Source organism: Lactuca serriola, chromosome 4, assembly GCF_051521515.1.
Source record: "Lactuca serriola cultivar US96UC23 chromosome 4, Lser_US96UC23_V15, whole genome shotgun sequence".
NCBI lineage: Eukaryota > Viridiplantae > Streptophyta > Magnoliopsida > Asterales > Asteraceae > Lactuca > Lactuca serriola.
In genome coordinates, this window is record NC_136411.1 from 130,813,118 (window position 1) to 130,826,203 (window position 13,086).

The window sequence follows — 13,086 nt, forward strand, 5'->3', positions numbered from 1 at the left end:
AGGGTTTCTCTCTGAGGAATGGTGGCTGGGGACAAGACTATATCATTCCTTTTATAGTCCACAAGCCACAATTAGGGTTTGCATCTGGGCCCGCTACGCCCAGCATAACCCTAGGTACGCCCAGCGTAACTGGGCGAGTCTGCGTCCAAACTAAGCGCAGCGTACTCCTCAGTACGCCGAGCGTACTCAATTGCCATACATTTTACTTTAGGGACTAAACTTGACAACTTGATAAAGAAAAGGGTTTAAGAGATGCGCCTGAATTTCGGAATGTTACAATTCTCCCCCCCCCCTCTTTTAAATTAGATTTCTCCCTCGAAATCGCTCCTCCACATACCGATCGAATCCGATAACGAATTGGCACCAACGATAGGATCTCATGCCACACAGCTTCCATCATCTCTGGACACCTGGATCCCAACAGGGATTCCCAATCCTGGAGGAAAACCAACCCTTCAGATTTTCTCCAGACATAATCCACCAATCGGCTACCGATCCCTCATACCAAACATAACAACCATCTGAATCTCGACCCAAGAAACGGAAGGGTTCACGTCCCACCAGGGCTCATCCACAGAACTGCTATCGGAACCCAACTGAACAAAGAATTCCCAACTCTCTTCCCTCAAACCCAAAAGAATAATCGTGCTCGCTCTGAAGTGTCCTCGGACATCTAAAAAAAGCATAATCCTTAGCTCCATTCCTCATATCCCTTTTTAACACTAAGTATCAGGTCTGATCTCGACCCAACAGTTGAACCTCCAGGGTCATCCGTTGCATTATCCCAACCGCCTCCAAGGTTTCCTTCTTACTATAAACACATCGGCCCGATGTGACACACAATTAACGAAGTTTGCTTAACCCTAAGAGAATGCTACCTTCCCAACTGAAGATCGACTCAACCCCGACCCCCGTCGTCTGTTACTCATAGTTCCATGCAACTTGTGGTACTTCCCGTACCCGAGTACTGACCCACACAGGTCTAAGACATCAGATGAAAAACAATACCCCTCAACATGGAACCCATCTCAGAATCTAGAATCTCATCTCGCCAATCCAACGCACCACCAGAGCCAAACTCAAACTCGAGAGTTTGGTTCGGCCCAGAATTGGAACCACTCGTCCCAACGAAGCACTCAACTCAGAACTCATTTCCCGCAACTCATGCGTATCTCACTTATCCCATCCCTTCGGGTTGCGATGTCCACACCTCACTCAGAATATAATGATTCCCGATCATTGAGGAGACCCCGGTCTTGCCCCTGGTCCGACCACCAGGCTCCCAAAAAACTCATAGATTAGGGCTACTCAAGCCTAAAACTCTTCTGCATCATGCTCTGATGTGACAACCCAAAGTTTATTCCGTCATATTAAATTGTTTCCGCTAACGGAATACGATATTTTGTAAAAGTTACGTTAATTTGGGGTCGTTAAATAAATAAATGTTTTATTTATTTATAGTGTATGATTGTTATCGTCGTGATAAAATAAATAAAAACACGTAATTTATATTTCCATTAATTGGAAAAAGTTATTTTATTACGACCATTTAACTTGGTAAAAAGTTTAAACCTCGTTAAATATTAGTATCGGGTAGACGTATACCGGGTACAACACCCAATCCTTATATAAAGGAGGATGGGCATCCTTAGAAACCTTTTACCACACTAGACCCACTTTACAACTCATTAGCCCTCTAGCACTAAACCATAAGACCTTTATTCACACTAGGATGCATATATGTGTTTAATTAGGGACTAAACCACTAATTACTTGTAAACATATGTCTTCATATGTTACTAGGGTCATAAAGGGTGTACAAGTCTTTACTTGACACTAAACGCTCATCCGACACTTTCACACGATCTACTCATTTCAGGTGAGTTCATACCCCTTAATGAACCTTTTCAACTGTTTTTACATGTTTTAGAGGGGGGGATACAAGTTTAAACTCTATAAGTTTTTACCATTGAATCATATGTGATTTACAAGTTATCATCAAAAAGGGATTTTTCCACACTTTTAGCTGCTTCCAATAAAACTGTTTTATTTGATAATCAAATGCATTTAAAGATTAAATTGTTGTTAAATTATTTTCAAGTTATGTTTAAACTACTTTTCTTATAAAAATATATCTACATTAATTTATTTATATAAGTAAGACTTGAAGGACTTAGGACCGATAGCTCGCCTTACTTCCTGTTCTTGTTTGATGTGGTCTTAGGGTACCTGTTATCCGTCCGACTGTCGTTGATTTCTTAGTTATATATCCTATATATTAGTGTTAGATATGAAAGTCTTCATCTTATACAATACCTTTGGGATACAAAGGCCGGAAACCACACACTCTAGTTAACTATAATAGGTATAGTTAAGACTACTACTCATTACCTCTACTACTACTACACTATAACGGCTATCATTACAAGTTAATACCCAGAACACTCTATGAACTATACAAAAGGCTACTATACTATAATACAAGAGAATACACTAACCCAGATTATAACACACTATCTCTCTATAAGACACCCTACTGCGCTATTACCATGTGACCAAGGCTTTCTGGAAGGAAGGCAATACTACACGTATAGATCTATACGGGGCAGACACTACTACATCCCGACTATTAATTGCAGTCCGAGCCGACCAGGCCCAGGGGTGGCACTACTTCACTACACTACATATGACTGGGAAGGTCATCGAGTTCTCTACTACTATACAATTGGTTACAGGAAGGGTTACACCTCTATACAAATTTATACACTAAAACTAAAGTCTAAGCTAACATCCGAAGTAAGTATGTGACGATTATTATTGGAAGTTTGCACCACTACTACTGTCAACAGGCATAACTTCTCCTTATCTATATTACTTACATGGGATTTACTACTACACATTCGCAACTAAGGATTTTCAATGATAATACATACACGCAACTCAAAGGTTTTCATTTACAATGTACTTTTTCTGGAAAATATAGGATTTTCTAGGGATTTCCACTACTCACAAACAGCAACTTCAGTTTTTATACGATAAGTTTGTAAACACTCTTATACAACAACGACACTAAATACTTATGAACTCACCAAATTTATACTGGTACTCGTTTTCAAAATAACTTGTATCCTCAGGTCAAAGATAGACAGGTACAGGTGCAGCTTTTTGGAGAAGATGGAGCATACAAGATCCATCTCTTATTTTTGATATGTTTTTGGTGTCTATTGAAACTTTACAGAACATGCTTGTAATTAAACTCACTATGTAATTGAAATGGTTGTTGTTTCTTGTTTTTACTATTATGCAATTGTTATGATACTGTACATGACGTCCTCCACCTCGGAACGTATTCCGCCGTTATCGGTTTTGGGGTGTGACAGATTGGTATCAGAGCATAGTTTATAGTGAATCAAGTATATCAACCTATAAAAAGATATACAAACTATAAACACATCGGGACTAAAACACTTTGACCAAGAATTTATACTTTTAAATATTAAAATATTTAAGTAAGCATATATAAACACTCACTACTACAAAAGGATCAGTATCATACTAGAACAAAACAAAAGTATTAAGATTGTTGAACAACACAATTAAGCTTAGAGACATATGGTCACATCTGGGGGGATGTAGCCTGATCAACTACATTTATCCAGGAGTGACTAGCATGTGCCTAAGGGTGATTGTGGTGTTGCAACAAGTCTAAAAACTTACCAACACTACCACAAGAACGTTAGAACAAGAATACTATAGGAGTATTCTGGATACCACTAACCGCATAAGTGATAACTAAAAGGGTCGTTACTGGTAGGACAATAGTTGCTAAGTGGATACACCACAGTTACATGTGACTAGGGCGCTATAGACTCAGAATCTGTGGCCTTTGCTTCATTTCCTGTTCTTGTTTGATTGGGGATCTGAAGTTAGGGTTGCTTATTCGAAGGACTATCTTGCTTCGGTTACATGTAATTGGTATGCACTACGCAAGTATTGGGTCGACTAATAACGATTCATCTTATAAGTATCGTAGATTAGTACGCCTATTAACCTTTCTCTTCCCCTTTCTCGCATAGATAGCATGGTTGGCTTCCACCATCCCGACGATCCGTATTATCCAAACCAGGGCAATGGAGGATGGCTCGATGAGGATTCAAACGATGATCACCCGATCCCTTTGGATGATCATCATGCTGAAGGCTTTTCGGACAGCTCCAGCTCCAAGCCAGAAGTTAACAACCTACCCCCTGAAGCTCCAAACCCCAACCCCCGTCCGGCATTTCAGGGTCCCACTCCCATGTGGGCAATATCCTTGAACCGATGGAGCAAGCAGCAGGGTCAACCTTTACCTTACGATGGAGACTGAAGCTTCTACAACATAAGCGAGGGAGGATCAGCGGACCGAGTTCTGCCCATCATGGTACGAAGGATTGCCAGGAATGTCGAGCAGGGTCAAGCAGCCATTGGCCGAGTTGTAGAAGTGGATGCCAACTCAAATCTCAACACTGTTCGCATCCGCCAACTTAAAGAAGCTATGGATAGGACAAAGAGGACCAATGAGGCTCTGCAGCAACAGCTAGCTGCATCCCGAGCCGAAGTTAGGGAACTCCGAGCACGTCAAAGGGCTCATGAACGACATCTTCAGGAAGTTGTGCATCAACTAGCTGATCTGAGGGTTCGCCCAACGAGTTCCCGTCGCCCGTAGAAGATGTCTAATCATCTCACTCTTTTGTCTAAGGACTAGCCTTTCCTTTCTATGCTCTGTAGGACACTTGTCTGTAAACATTCCTAACTTTGAAAGTACTCTAATTAGCCCTCTAGACTGCCAACATTTTCCTCATGGTTTGATGTAAGACCTACTGATAGGTCACTTTTCACGAACTTGTATTACATCATTAATACCAGTAAATTGGCAGTTAACTACTCTATTGCTATGACTCTCTTTCTGATCTTAGGACTATGTTGATTTAGTCCATAAAACACTCTTATCATATTAGCAATAGACTCTTGCTATTGCTATCATTTCTATGAACTTCCAGTAAAAGATGCCTCCTTGCAAGCGTCCAAACAGAGGCAGACCAGCAACCCAAACCCCTCCTCCACCACCTCCTCCTCCGCAGTTCGATCCAGTGTTGTTTCAAACAGCTGTGACTGCAGCTGTGACGGCAACCATGGCTCAAATGAACTCTGGTGATGCAATCGGTGGCAACTCTAGATTTGGTGAAGTCCATCAAAGAGTGCAGGGATGCACTTATAAGGACTTCATGAACTGCAAACCTACCTTCTTCGACGGTACCGGATGAATCCTAGCATTGTCTCAGTGGTTCGAAAGAACTGAGGCTGTCTTTGAAATGTGCTCTTGTCCGGAGGAGAGCAAAATTAAGTACGCTACTTCCGCCCTCACTAACAGGGCCCTGGCATGGTGGAACGGCCATGTCAATGCACTCTCTTTGGTAACAGCCAACGCCATGGGCTGGGACACACTGAAGGACCTCATGAAGGCGGAGTACTGCCCTAGGGGCGAAATTCATAAACTTGAGGAGGAACGGAGTACTACCCTAGGGGCGAAATTCAGAAACTTAAGGAGGAACTCTAGAACCTCAAGATGAAAGGAACCGACATAACAGCTTACACCGCCAGGTTTTGTGACTTGGCGGCTATGTGTCCCAACATGATCCCTTTGGAGAACAAGAAGATTGAACGATGGGGTTTAATGCCCCCGTATCGAGGAAACGTTCTAGCCTCACACCCTACGACCTTTGACAGCGCCAAGGAATTGGCCCAGAGTTTAATCAATCATGAGGTTTCTTCCACTCCAGCAACAGCAACCACAACTGCCACTACACCACCTAAATCAACTAACAAAAAGAGGAAGCATTGGGATAAGAAGAAAGGCAAGAAAACTCAAACCTCCTCCAATGATCAACAAATTGTGGCTGTCCATGCTGCCACCACTCGTGCTACTCCTGTACTGACAAAAGCTTATGTTGGGAACCTGCCTAAGTGTCCCAAGTGCCCCTTCCACCACAACGGCCCCTACCGTGATTTGCGATGCTCCAACTGCGACCGGAAGGGCCATACTGTCCGGTTTTGCAGAGCCCCACCCAAACCTATCTCGCACGTCCCTAGTTCGGGAGTGACCCAGACCTGTTATGGCTGCGGTGAAGCAGGCCATTTCAAGAAAAACTGCCCAAAGGCTGGGAATGCGGGAGGAACAGGAAGACTACTTGCTATTGGCCACAACGAAGCGGTAGCAGATCCCGCAGTAGTCACGGGTACGTTCCTTCTCAACAACTCTTATGCCTGTGTCTTATTCGATAGTGGTGCAGAAAGAAGCTTCATAAACCAAAACTTTAAACACTTACTTAAACAATCCTCGCAACCACTAAAAGAAACATTCATCGTAGAAATGGCTAACGGAAAGACCGAAAGCTCTAACGAAATTTACATAGATTGTACCCTCACGTTAGACGACCATTCATTCCCAATCGATCTCATACTAGTCTCGGTCAAGAGTTTCGATGTCATTGTTGGCATGGACTGGTTGAGTCTTCATCGCACCGATATTCTGTGCTTCGACAAAGCCATTCGCCTAAATCCACCGAATCACGAGAATCTGTTGATCTATGGAGACAAACCCGGCACAAGCCTTCGTATCATCTCAAGTATTCAAGCCCATAAATACTTGCGTAAAGAATAGTGTGCTTTCCTTGCATGCGTCGTTGACACAAATCAGAAAGCGAGAGATCCAAAAGACATCCCCGTTGTATGTGATTTCCCTGACATCTTCCCAGAGGACCTAGTCCCGGGAGCAACCCCCGTAGCTAAGTCGCCCTATCGTTTAGCGCCTGTAGAGATGCAGGAACTATCCGGTCAACTTAACGAGCTGCTCAGCAAGGGCTTTATAAGACCAAGCTTCTCACCCTGGGGAGCTCCGATTTTGTTCGTGAAGAAGAAAGACGGATCGTTCCGTATGTGCATCGATTATAGGGAACTCAACAAACTCACGGTCAAAAATCGCTACCCTCTTCCCCGTATCGACGACCTATTCGACCAACTGCAAAGGGCGAGTTACTTCTCCAAGATTGATCTTAGGTCCGGGTATCACCAGTTACAAGTGCTTGAGGAGGATGTTCCGAAGACAGCCTTCCGAACTCGTTACGGATATTACGAGTTTGTAGTGATGCCCTTTGGACTGACTAACGCACCTGCAGTATTCATGGACTTGATGAATAGGGTGTGTCGTCCATACTTAGATCAGTTCGTCATCATCTTTATTGATGATATACTCGTCTACTCTCGAAGCGAGGAAGAACACAGGAATCATCTGCGACGAGTCCTAGAAACCTTGCGATCGGAGAAGTTATACGCGAAGTTCTCTAAGTGTGAATTTTGGATCCGAAGAGTTGAATTCTTAGGACACGTAGTTAGTGAAGAAGGAATCCAAGTAGATCCCTCCAAGATTAAAGCTATTGAGAACTGGTCAGCACCAAAGACGCCTACAAAAATTCATCAATTTCTAGGCCTCGTTGACTACTACCGTAGATTTATTCAGAACTTCTCTCGGATTGCAAAACCTCTCACTGTGTTGACACAGAAGGGCGTAACATTTGACTGGGAAGAGAAACAGGAGAAGTCATTCCAGACCCTAAAGCGAGCTCTATGCACCGCACCGGTATTATCCCTTCCCGAAGGGACATAAGACTTTGTGGTATACTGCGATGCATCGAACCAAGGGCTCGGTTGTGTCTTGATGCAACGAGGTAAGGTCATCGCCTATGCCTCAAGACAACTGAAGACACATGAGGTTAACTACACCACTCATGACCTGGAGTTAGGGGTGGTCATCTTCGCTCTAAAGATCTAGAGGCATTACTTGTATGGAACGAAGAGCATAATATACACTGATGATAAAAGCCTCCAACACATACTGAACCAGAAAGAGCTCAACATGAGACAGCGACGATGGGTCGAACTACTCAATGATTATGACTATGAGATTCGTTATCACCCGGGGAAAGCCAACGTGGTAGCAGACACCCTAAGTAGAAAAGAGTATTCTGGTCGAAGAGCCAAGTCATTAACAATGACTATCCATTCGCATCTATACACACAGATTAAGGAGGCTCAGTTCGAAGCCTTAAAGCCTGAGAATGTGATGGGAGAATCCCTGAGTGGAATGGATAAGAACTTGGAGGTCAAGGGTGACGGAGCCTATTATCTGATGGACCGAATCTGGACTCCGTGCCAAGGAGGTTTCAGAGACTTGGTCATGAAGGAAGCACACAACACTCGATACTCCATTCACCCAGGTTCAGATAAGATGTATCTGGATCTCAAAAAGCTATACTGGTGGCCTAATATGAAAGCAGAGATTGCTACCTTCGTGAGTAAATTCCTTACTTGCGCAAAGGTCAAGGTTGAATACCAGAAGCCATCAGGTCTTCTCCAACAACCGGAGATACCGGAATGGAAGTGGGAGCGGATCACGATGGATTTCATAACCAAGCTACCCAAGACAATGGGTGGGTTGGATACCATATGGGTCATCGTCGACAGATTGACCAAGTCCGCGCACTTCCTACCCATCAAAGAAACAGACAAAATGGAGAAACTCACAAGAACATACATTAAGGAGATAGTACGTTTGCATGGTGTCCCTGTATCTATTATCTCTGATAGAGATAGTAGGTTTACTTCAAGATTTTGGCAATCACTGCAAAAAGCGTTAGGGACAAGGTTGGACATGAGTACAGCCTATCACCCGCAGACTGACGGACAAAATGAGAGAACGATCCAAACCCTAGAGGATATGCTGCGAGCCTGTGTGATTGACTTTGGTAGAGCGTGGGATACACACTTACCCCTTGTTGAGTTTTCCTACAACAACAGTTATCATACGAGCGTCAAGGCAGCCCCATTTGAAGCCCTCTACGGTCGAAAGTGCAGATCCCCTCTGTGCTGGGCTGAGGTAGGTGACACTCAGTTAGCTAAAGGACGAGTTCCTGACAGTGCTCTCATGGGTCCAGAAATCATTCGAGAAACGACCGAGAAGATTGTATAGATTCGTGAACGATTAAAAGCCGCTAGGGATCGACAGAAGAGCTACGCAGATAAACGAAGAAAATCTTTGGAATTCCAGGTGGGAGACCGCGTCCTTTTGAAAGTCTCACCCTGGAAGGGATCGATACACTTCGGAAAGCGTGGAAAGCTGAACCCAAGGTACATAGGGCCTTTTGAGATTCTTGCTAGAATTGGCCCTGTAGCTTACAAACTTAACCTACCCCATGAGCTAAGTAACATACATCCTACCTTCCACGTCTCAAACCTGAAGAAATGCCTGTCCGACAAGACTCTCGTAATTCCATTTGAAGAGATCGAAGTCAACGAGAGCTTCAACTTCATGGAAGAGCCTGCGGAGATTATGGACCGAGAAGTAAAACGAACGAAACAAAGCCGCATCCCAATTGTGAAGGTTCGATGGAACGCCAAACAAGGACCGGAATTCACTTGGGAGCGCGAGGATCAAATGAGACTCAAATATCCCCACCTCTTTGCGTAGTAGTACTATAATAACTAAACTATGTGAATTCTAAATTTCGGGACGAAATTTCCTTAACGGGGGGATGATATGACAACCCAAAGTTTATTCCGTCATATTAAACTGTTTCCGCTAACGGAATACGTTATTTTATACAAGTTCCGTTAATTTGGGGTCGTTAAATAAATAAATGTTTTATTAATTTATTTATAGTTTATGATTGTTATCGTCGTGATAAAATAAATAAAAACAGGTAATTTATATTTCCATTAATTGGAAAAAGTTATTTTATTACGACCATTTAACCGGGTAGAAAGTTTAAACCCCGTTAAATATTAGTATCGGGTAGACGTATACCGGGTACAACACCCAAGCCTTATATAAAGGAGGATGGGCATCCTTAGAAACCTTTTACCACACTAGACTCACTTTCTCTCTTTACTCTCTCTCTCTCTCTCTCTTCAAGTTCGATTACGCCTCAAAACCGCAAGTTTCCGCCTCCAAAACGTAAGATCTCTCACCCTAACTTGTTTTAAACATCAATGCTTAGTGATTTAACTCAAAATTTGTGGATGAAAGCTGAAAAGAAGGAGTTTACGTCCTAAGAACATGCTTAGGCCATAAACCCCTAAAAAGAGGCCAAAAGTTCAAGTTTTCTTCCCTTTAAGATTAGAGACTAGTTTTGGACTTAACCTATAAGTGTTTGAACCACAAAACATCAAGTTTTAGGGCTTAAAAGAGAGTTTACGGTCCAAGCACATGCTTAGACCGTAAGCACCCTCTAGCCTTGCAAACCAAGCCCAAAACACTTCCAAATCATATTTAGGCTTAAGATATGGCTTAGGGACTTGATATTTCGGACTTGGAACACCTAAACATCAACATTTGAGGGGCAAACTAGAGTTTACGGCCCAAGCATATGCTTAGACCGTAAACTCCCCGAAACCATGTCAAATGAGAGTTTAAGTCCCCTAAAGAGCCTTATACCCTCACTAGAACATGTTAGGATTGAGCCAAGGACCTTGTAATCAAAGTTTGGAGGTGCACAAGAGTTTACTACCGTAAACCGTGGGGTTTATGGCCGTAAACTCCCAAGGAGTGATCATTGGACCGTAAACTCCAAGGGAGTACACTCTTGGAACCCTAATCACCCCTATTGTCTAGTATACTACCTTAGAACCACTTATAGAACCACATGAGACTTGAAAGCACTCAAAAACACCCCTCCCATGAGTTTACGGCCGTAAACTCATGGGGGATGTGGTCTCCCAACAGTAAAATCAGTTAAGGTGAGTTTTAGGAGAGTAAACTCCATGGTGAGGACTTACACTCGTTCCTTACAACTCATTAGCCCTCTAGCACTAAACCATAAGACCTTTATTCACACTAGGATGCATATATGTGTTTAATTAGGGACTAAACCACTAATTACTTGTAAACATATGTCTTCATATGTTACTAGGGTCATAAAGGGTGTACAAGTCTTTACTTGACACTAAACGCTCATCCGACACTTTCACACGATCTACTCATTTCAGGTGAGTTCATACCCCTTAATGAACCTTTTCAACTGTTTTTACATGTTTTAGAGGGGGGGGGATACAAGTTTAAACTCTATAAGTTTTTACCATTGAATCATATGTGATTTACAAGTTATCATCAAAAAGGGATTTTTCCACACTTTTAGCTGCTTCCAATAAAACTGTTTTATTTGATAATCAAATGCATTTAAAGATTAAATTGTTGTTAAATTATTTTCAAGTTATGTTTAAACTACTTTTCTTATAAAAATATATCTACATTAATTTATTTATATAAGTAAGACTTGAAGGACTTAGGACCGATAGCTCGCCTTACTTCCTGTTCTTGTTTGATGTGGTCTTAGGGTACCTGTTATCCGTCCGACTGTCGTTGATTTCTTAGTTATATATCCTATATATTAGTGTTAGATATGAAAGTCTTCATCTTATACAATACCTTTGGGATACAAAGGCCGGAAACCACACACTCTAGTTAACTATAATAGGTATAGTTAAGACTACTACTCATTACCTCTACTACTACTACACTATAACGGCTATCATTACAAGTTAATACCCAGAACACTCTATGAACTATACAAAAGGCTACTATACTATAATACAAGAGAATACACTAACCCAGATTATAACACACTATCTCTCTATAAGACACCCTACTGCGCTATTACCATGTGACCAAGGCTTTCTGGAAGGAAGGCAATACTACACGTATAGATCTATACGGGGCAGACACTACTACATCCCGACTATTAATTTCAGTCCGAGCCGACCAGGCCCAGGGTCGTATGACTGGGAAGGTCATCGGGTTCTCTACTACTATACAATTGGTCACAGGAAGGGTTACACCTATATACAAATTTATACACTAATACTAAAGTCTAAGCTAACATCCCGAAGTAAGTACGTAACTATTACTATTTGAAGTTTGCACCACTACTACTGTCAACAGGCATAACTTCTCCTTATCTATATTACTTACATGGGATTTACTACTGCACATTCGCAACTAAGGATTTTCAATGATAATACTTACACGCAACTCAAAGGTTTTCATTTACAATGTACTTTTTCTGGAAAATATAGGATTTTCTAGGGATTTCCACTACTTACAAACAACAACTTCAGTTTTTATACTATAAGTTTTTAAACACTCTTATACAACAACGGCACTAAATACTTATGAACTCACCAGCTTTATGCTGATACTCGTTTTCAAAATAACTTGTATCCTCAGGTCAAAGATAGACAGGTACAAGTGAAGCTTTTTGGAGAAGATGGAGCATACAAGATCCATCTCTTATTTTTGATATATTTTTGGTGGCTATTGAAACTTTACAGAACATGCTTGTAATTAAACTCACTTTGTAATTGAAATGGTTGTTGTTTCTTGTTTTTACTATTATGCAATTTTTATGATACTGTAGATGACGTCCTCCACCCTGGAATGTATTCCGCCGTTATCGGTTTTGGGGTGTGACATCTGATCAAAGAGTACTTCCTCATAACAACCTCTCACTGAGTAGTGAGTACTACGGCTCCCCGTAGCATCACAACACCCTCTCTCTGACTAGTTAGTAGTACGGCTCCACGTAGCAACACAACACCCTCTATCTGACCAGTGAGTACTACGGCTCCCCATAGCATCACAACACCCTCTATCTGACTAGCGAGTGCTACGGCTCCCCGTAGCATCACAACACCCTCTATCTGACTAGCGAGTGCTACGGCTCCCCGTAGCATCACAACACCCTCTATCTGACTAGCGAGTGCTACGGCTCCCCGTAGCATTACAACACCCTCTATCTGACTAGTGAGAACTACGGCTCCCCGTAGCACCACAACATCCTCTATCTGACTAGTGAGTACTACGGCTCCCCGTAGCATCACAACACCCCTATCTGCCTAGTGACTAATATGGCTCCCCGTAGCATCACAACACCCTCTATCTGACTAGTGAGTACTACGGCTCCCCGTAGCATCACAACACCCTCTATCTGACTAGTG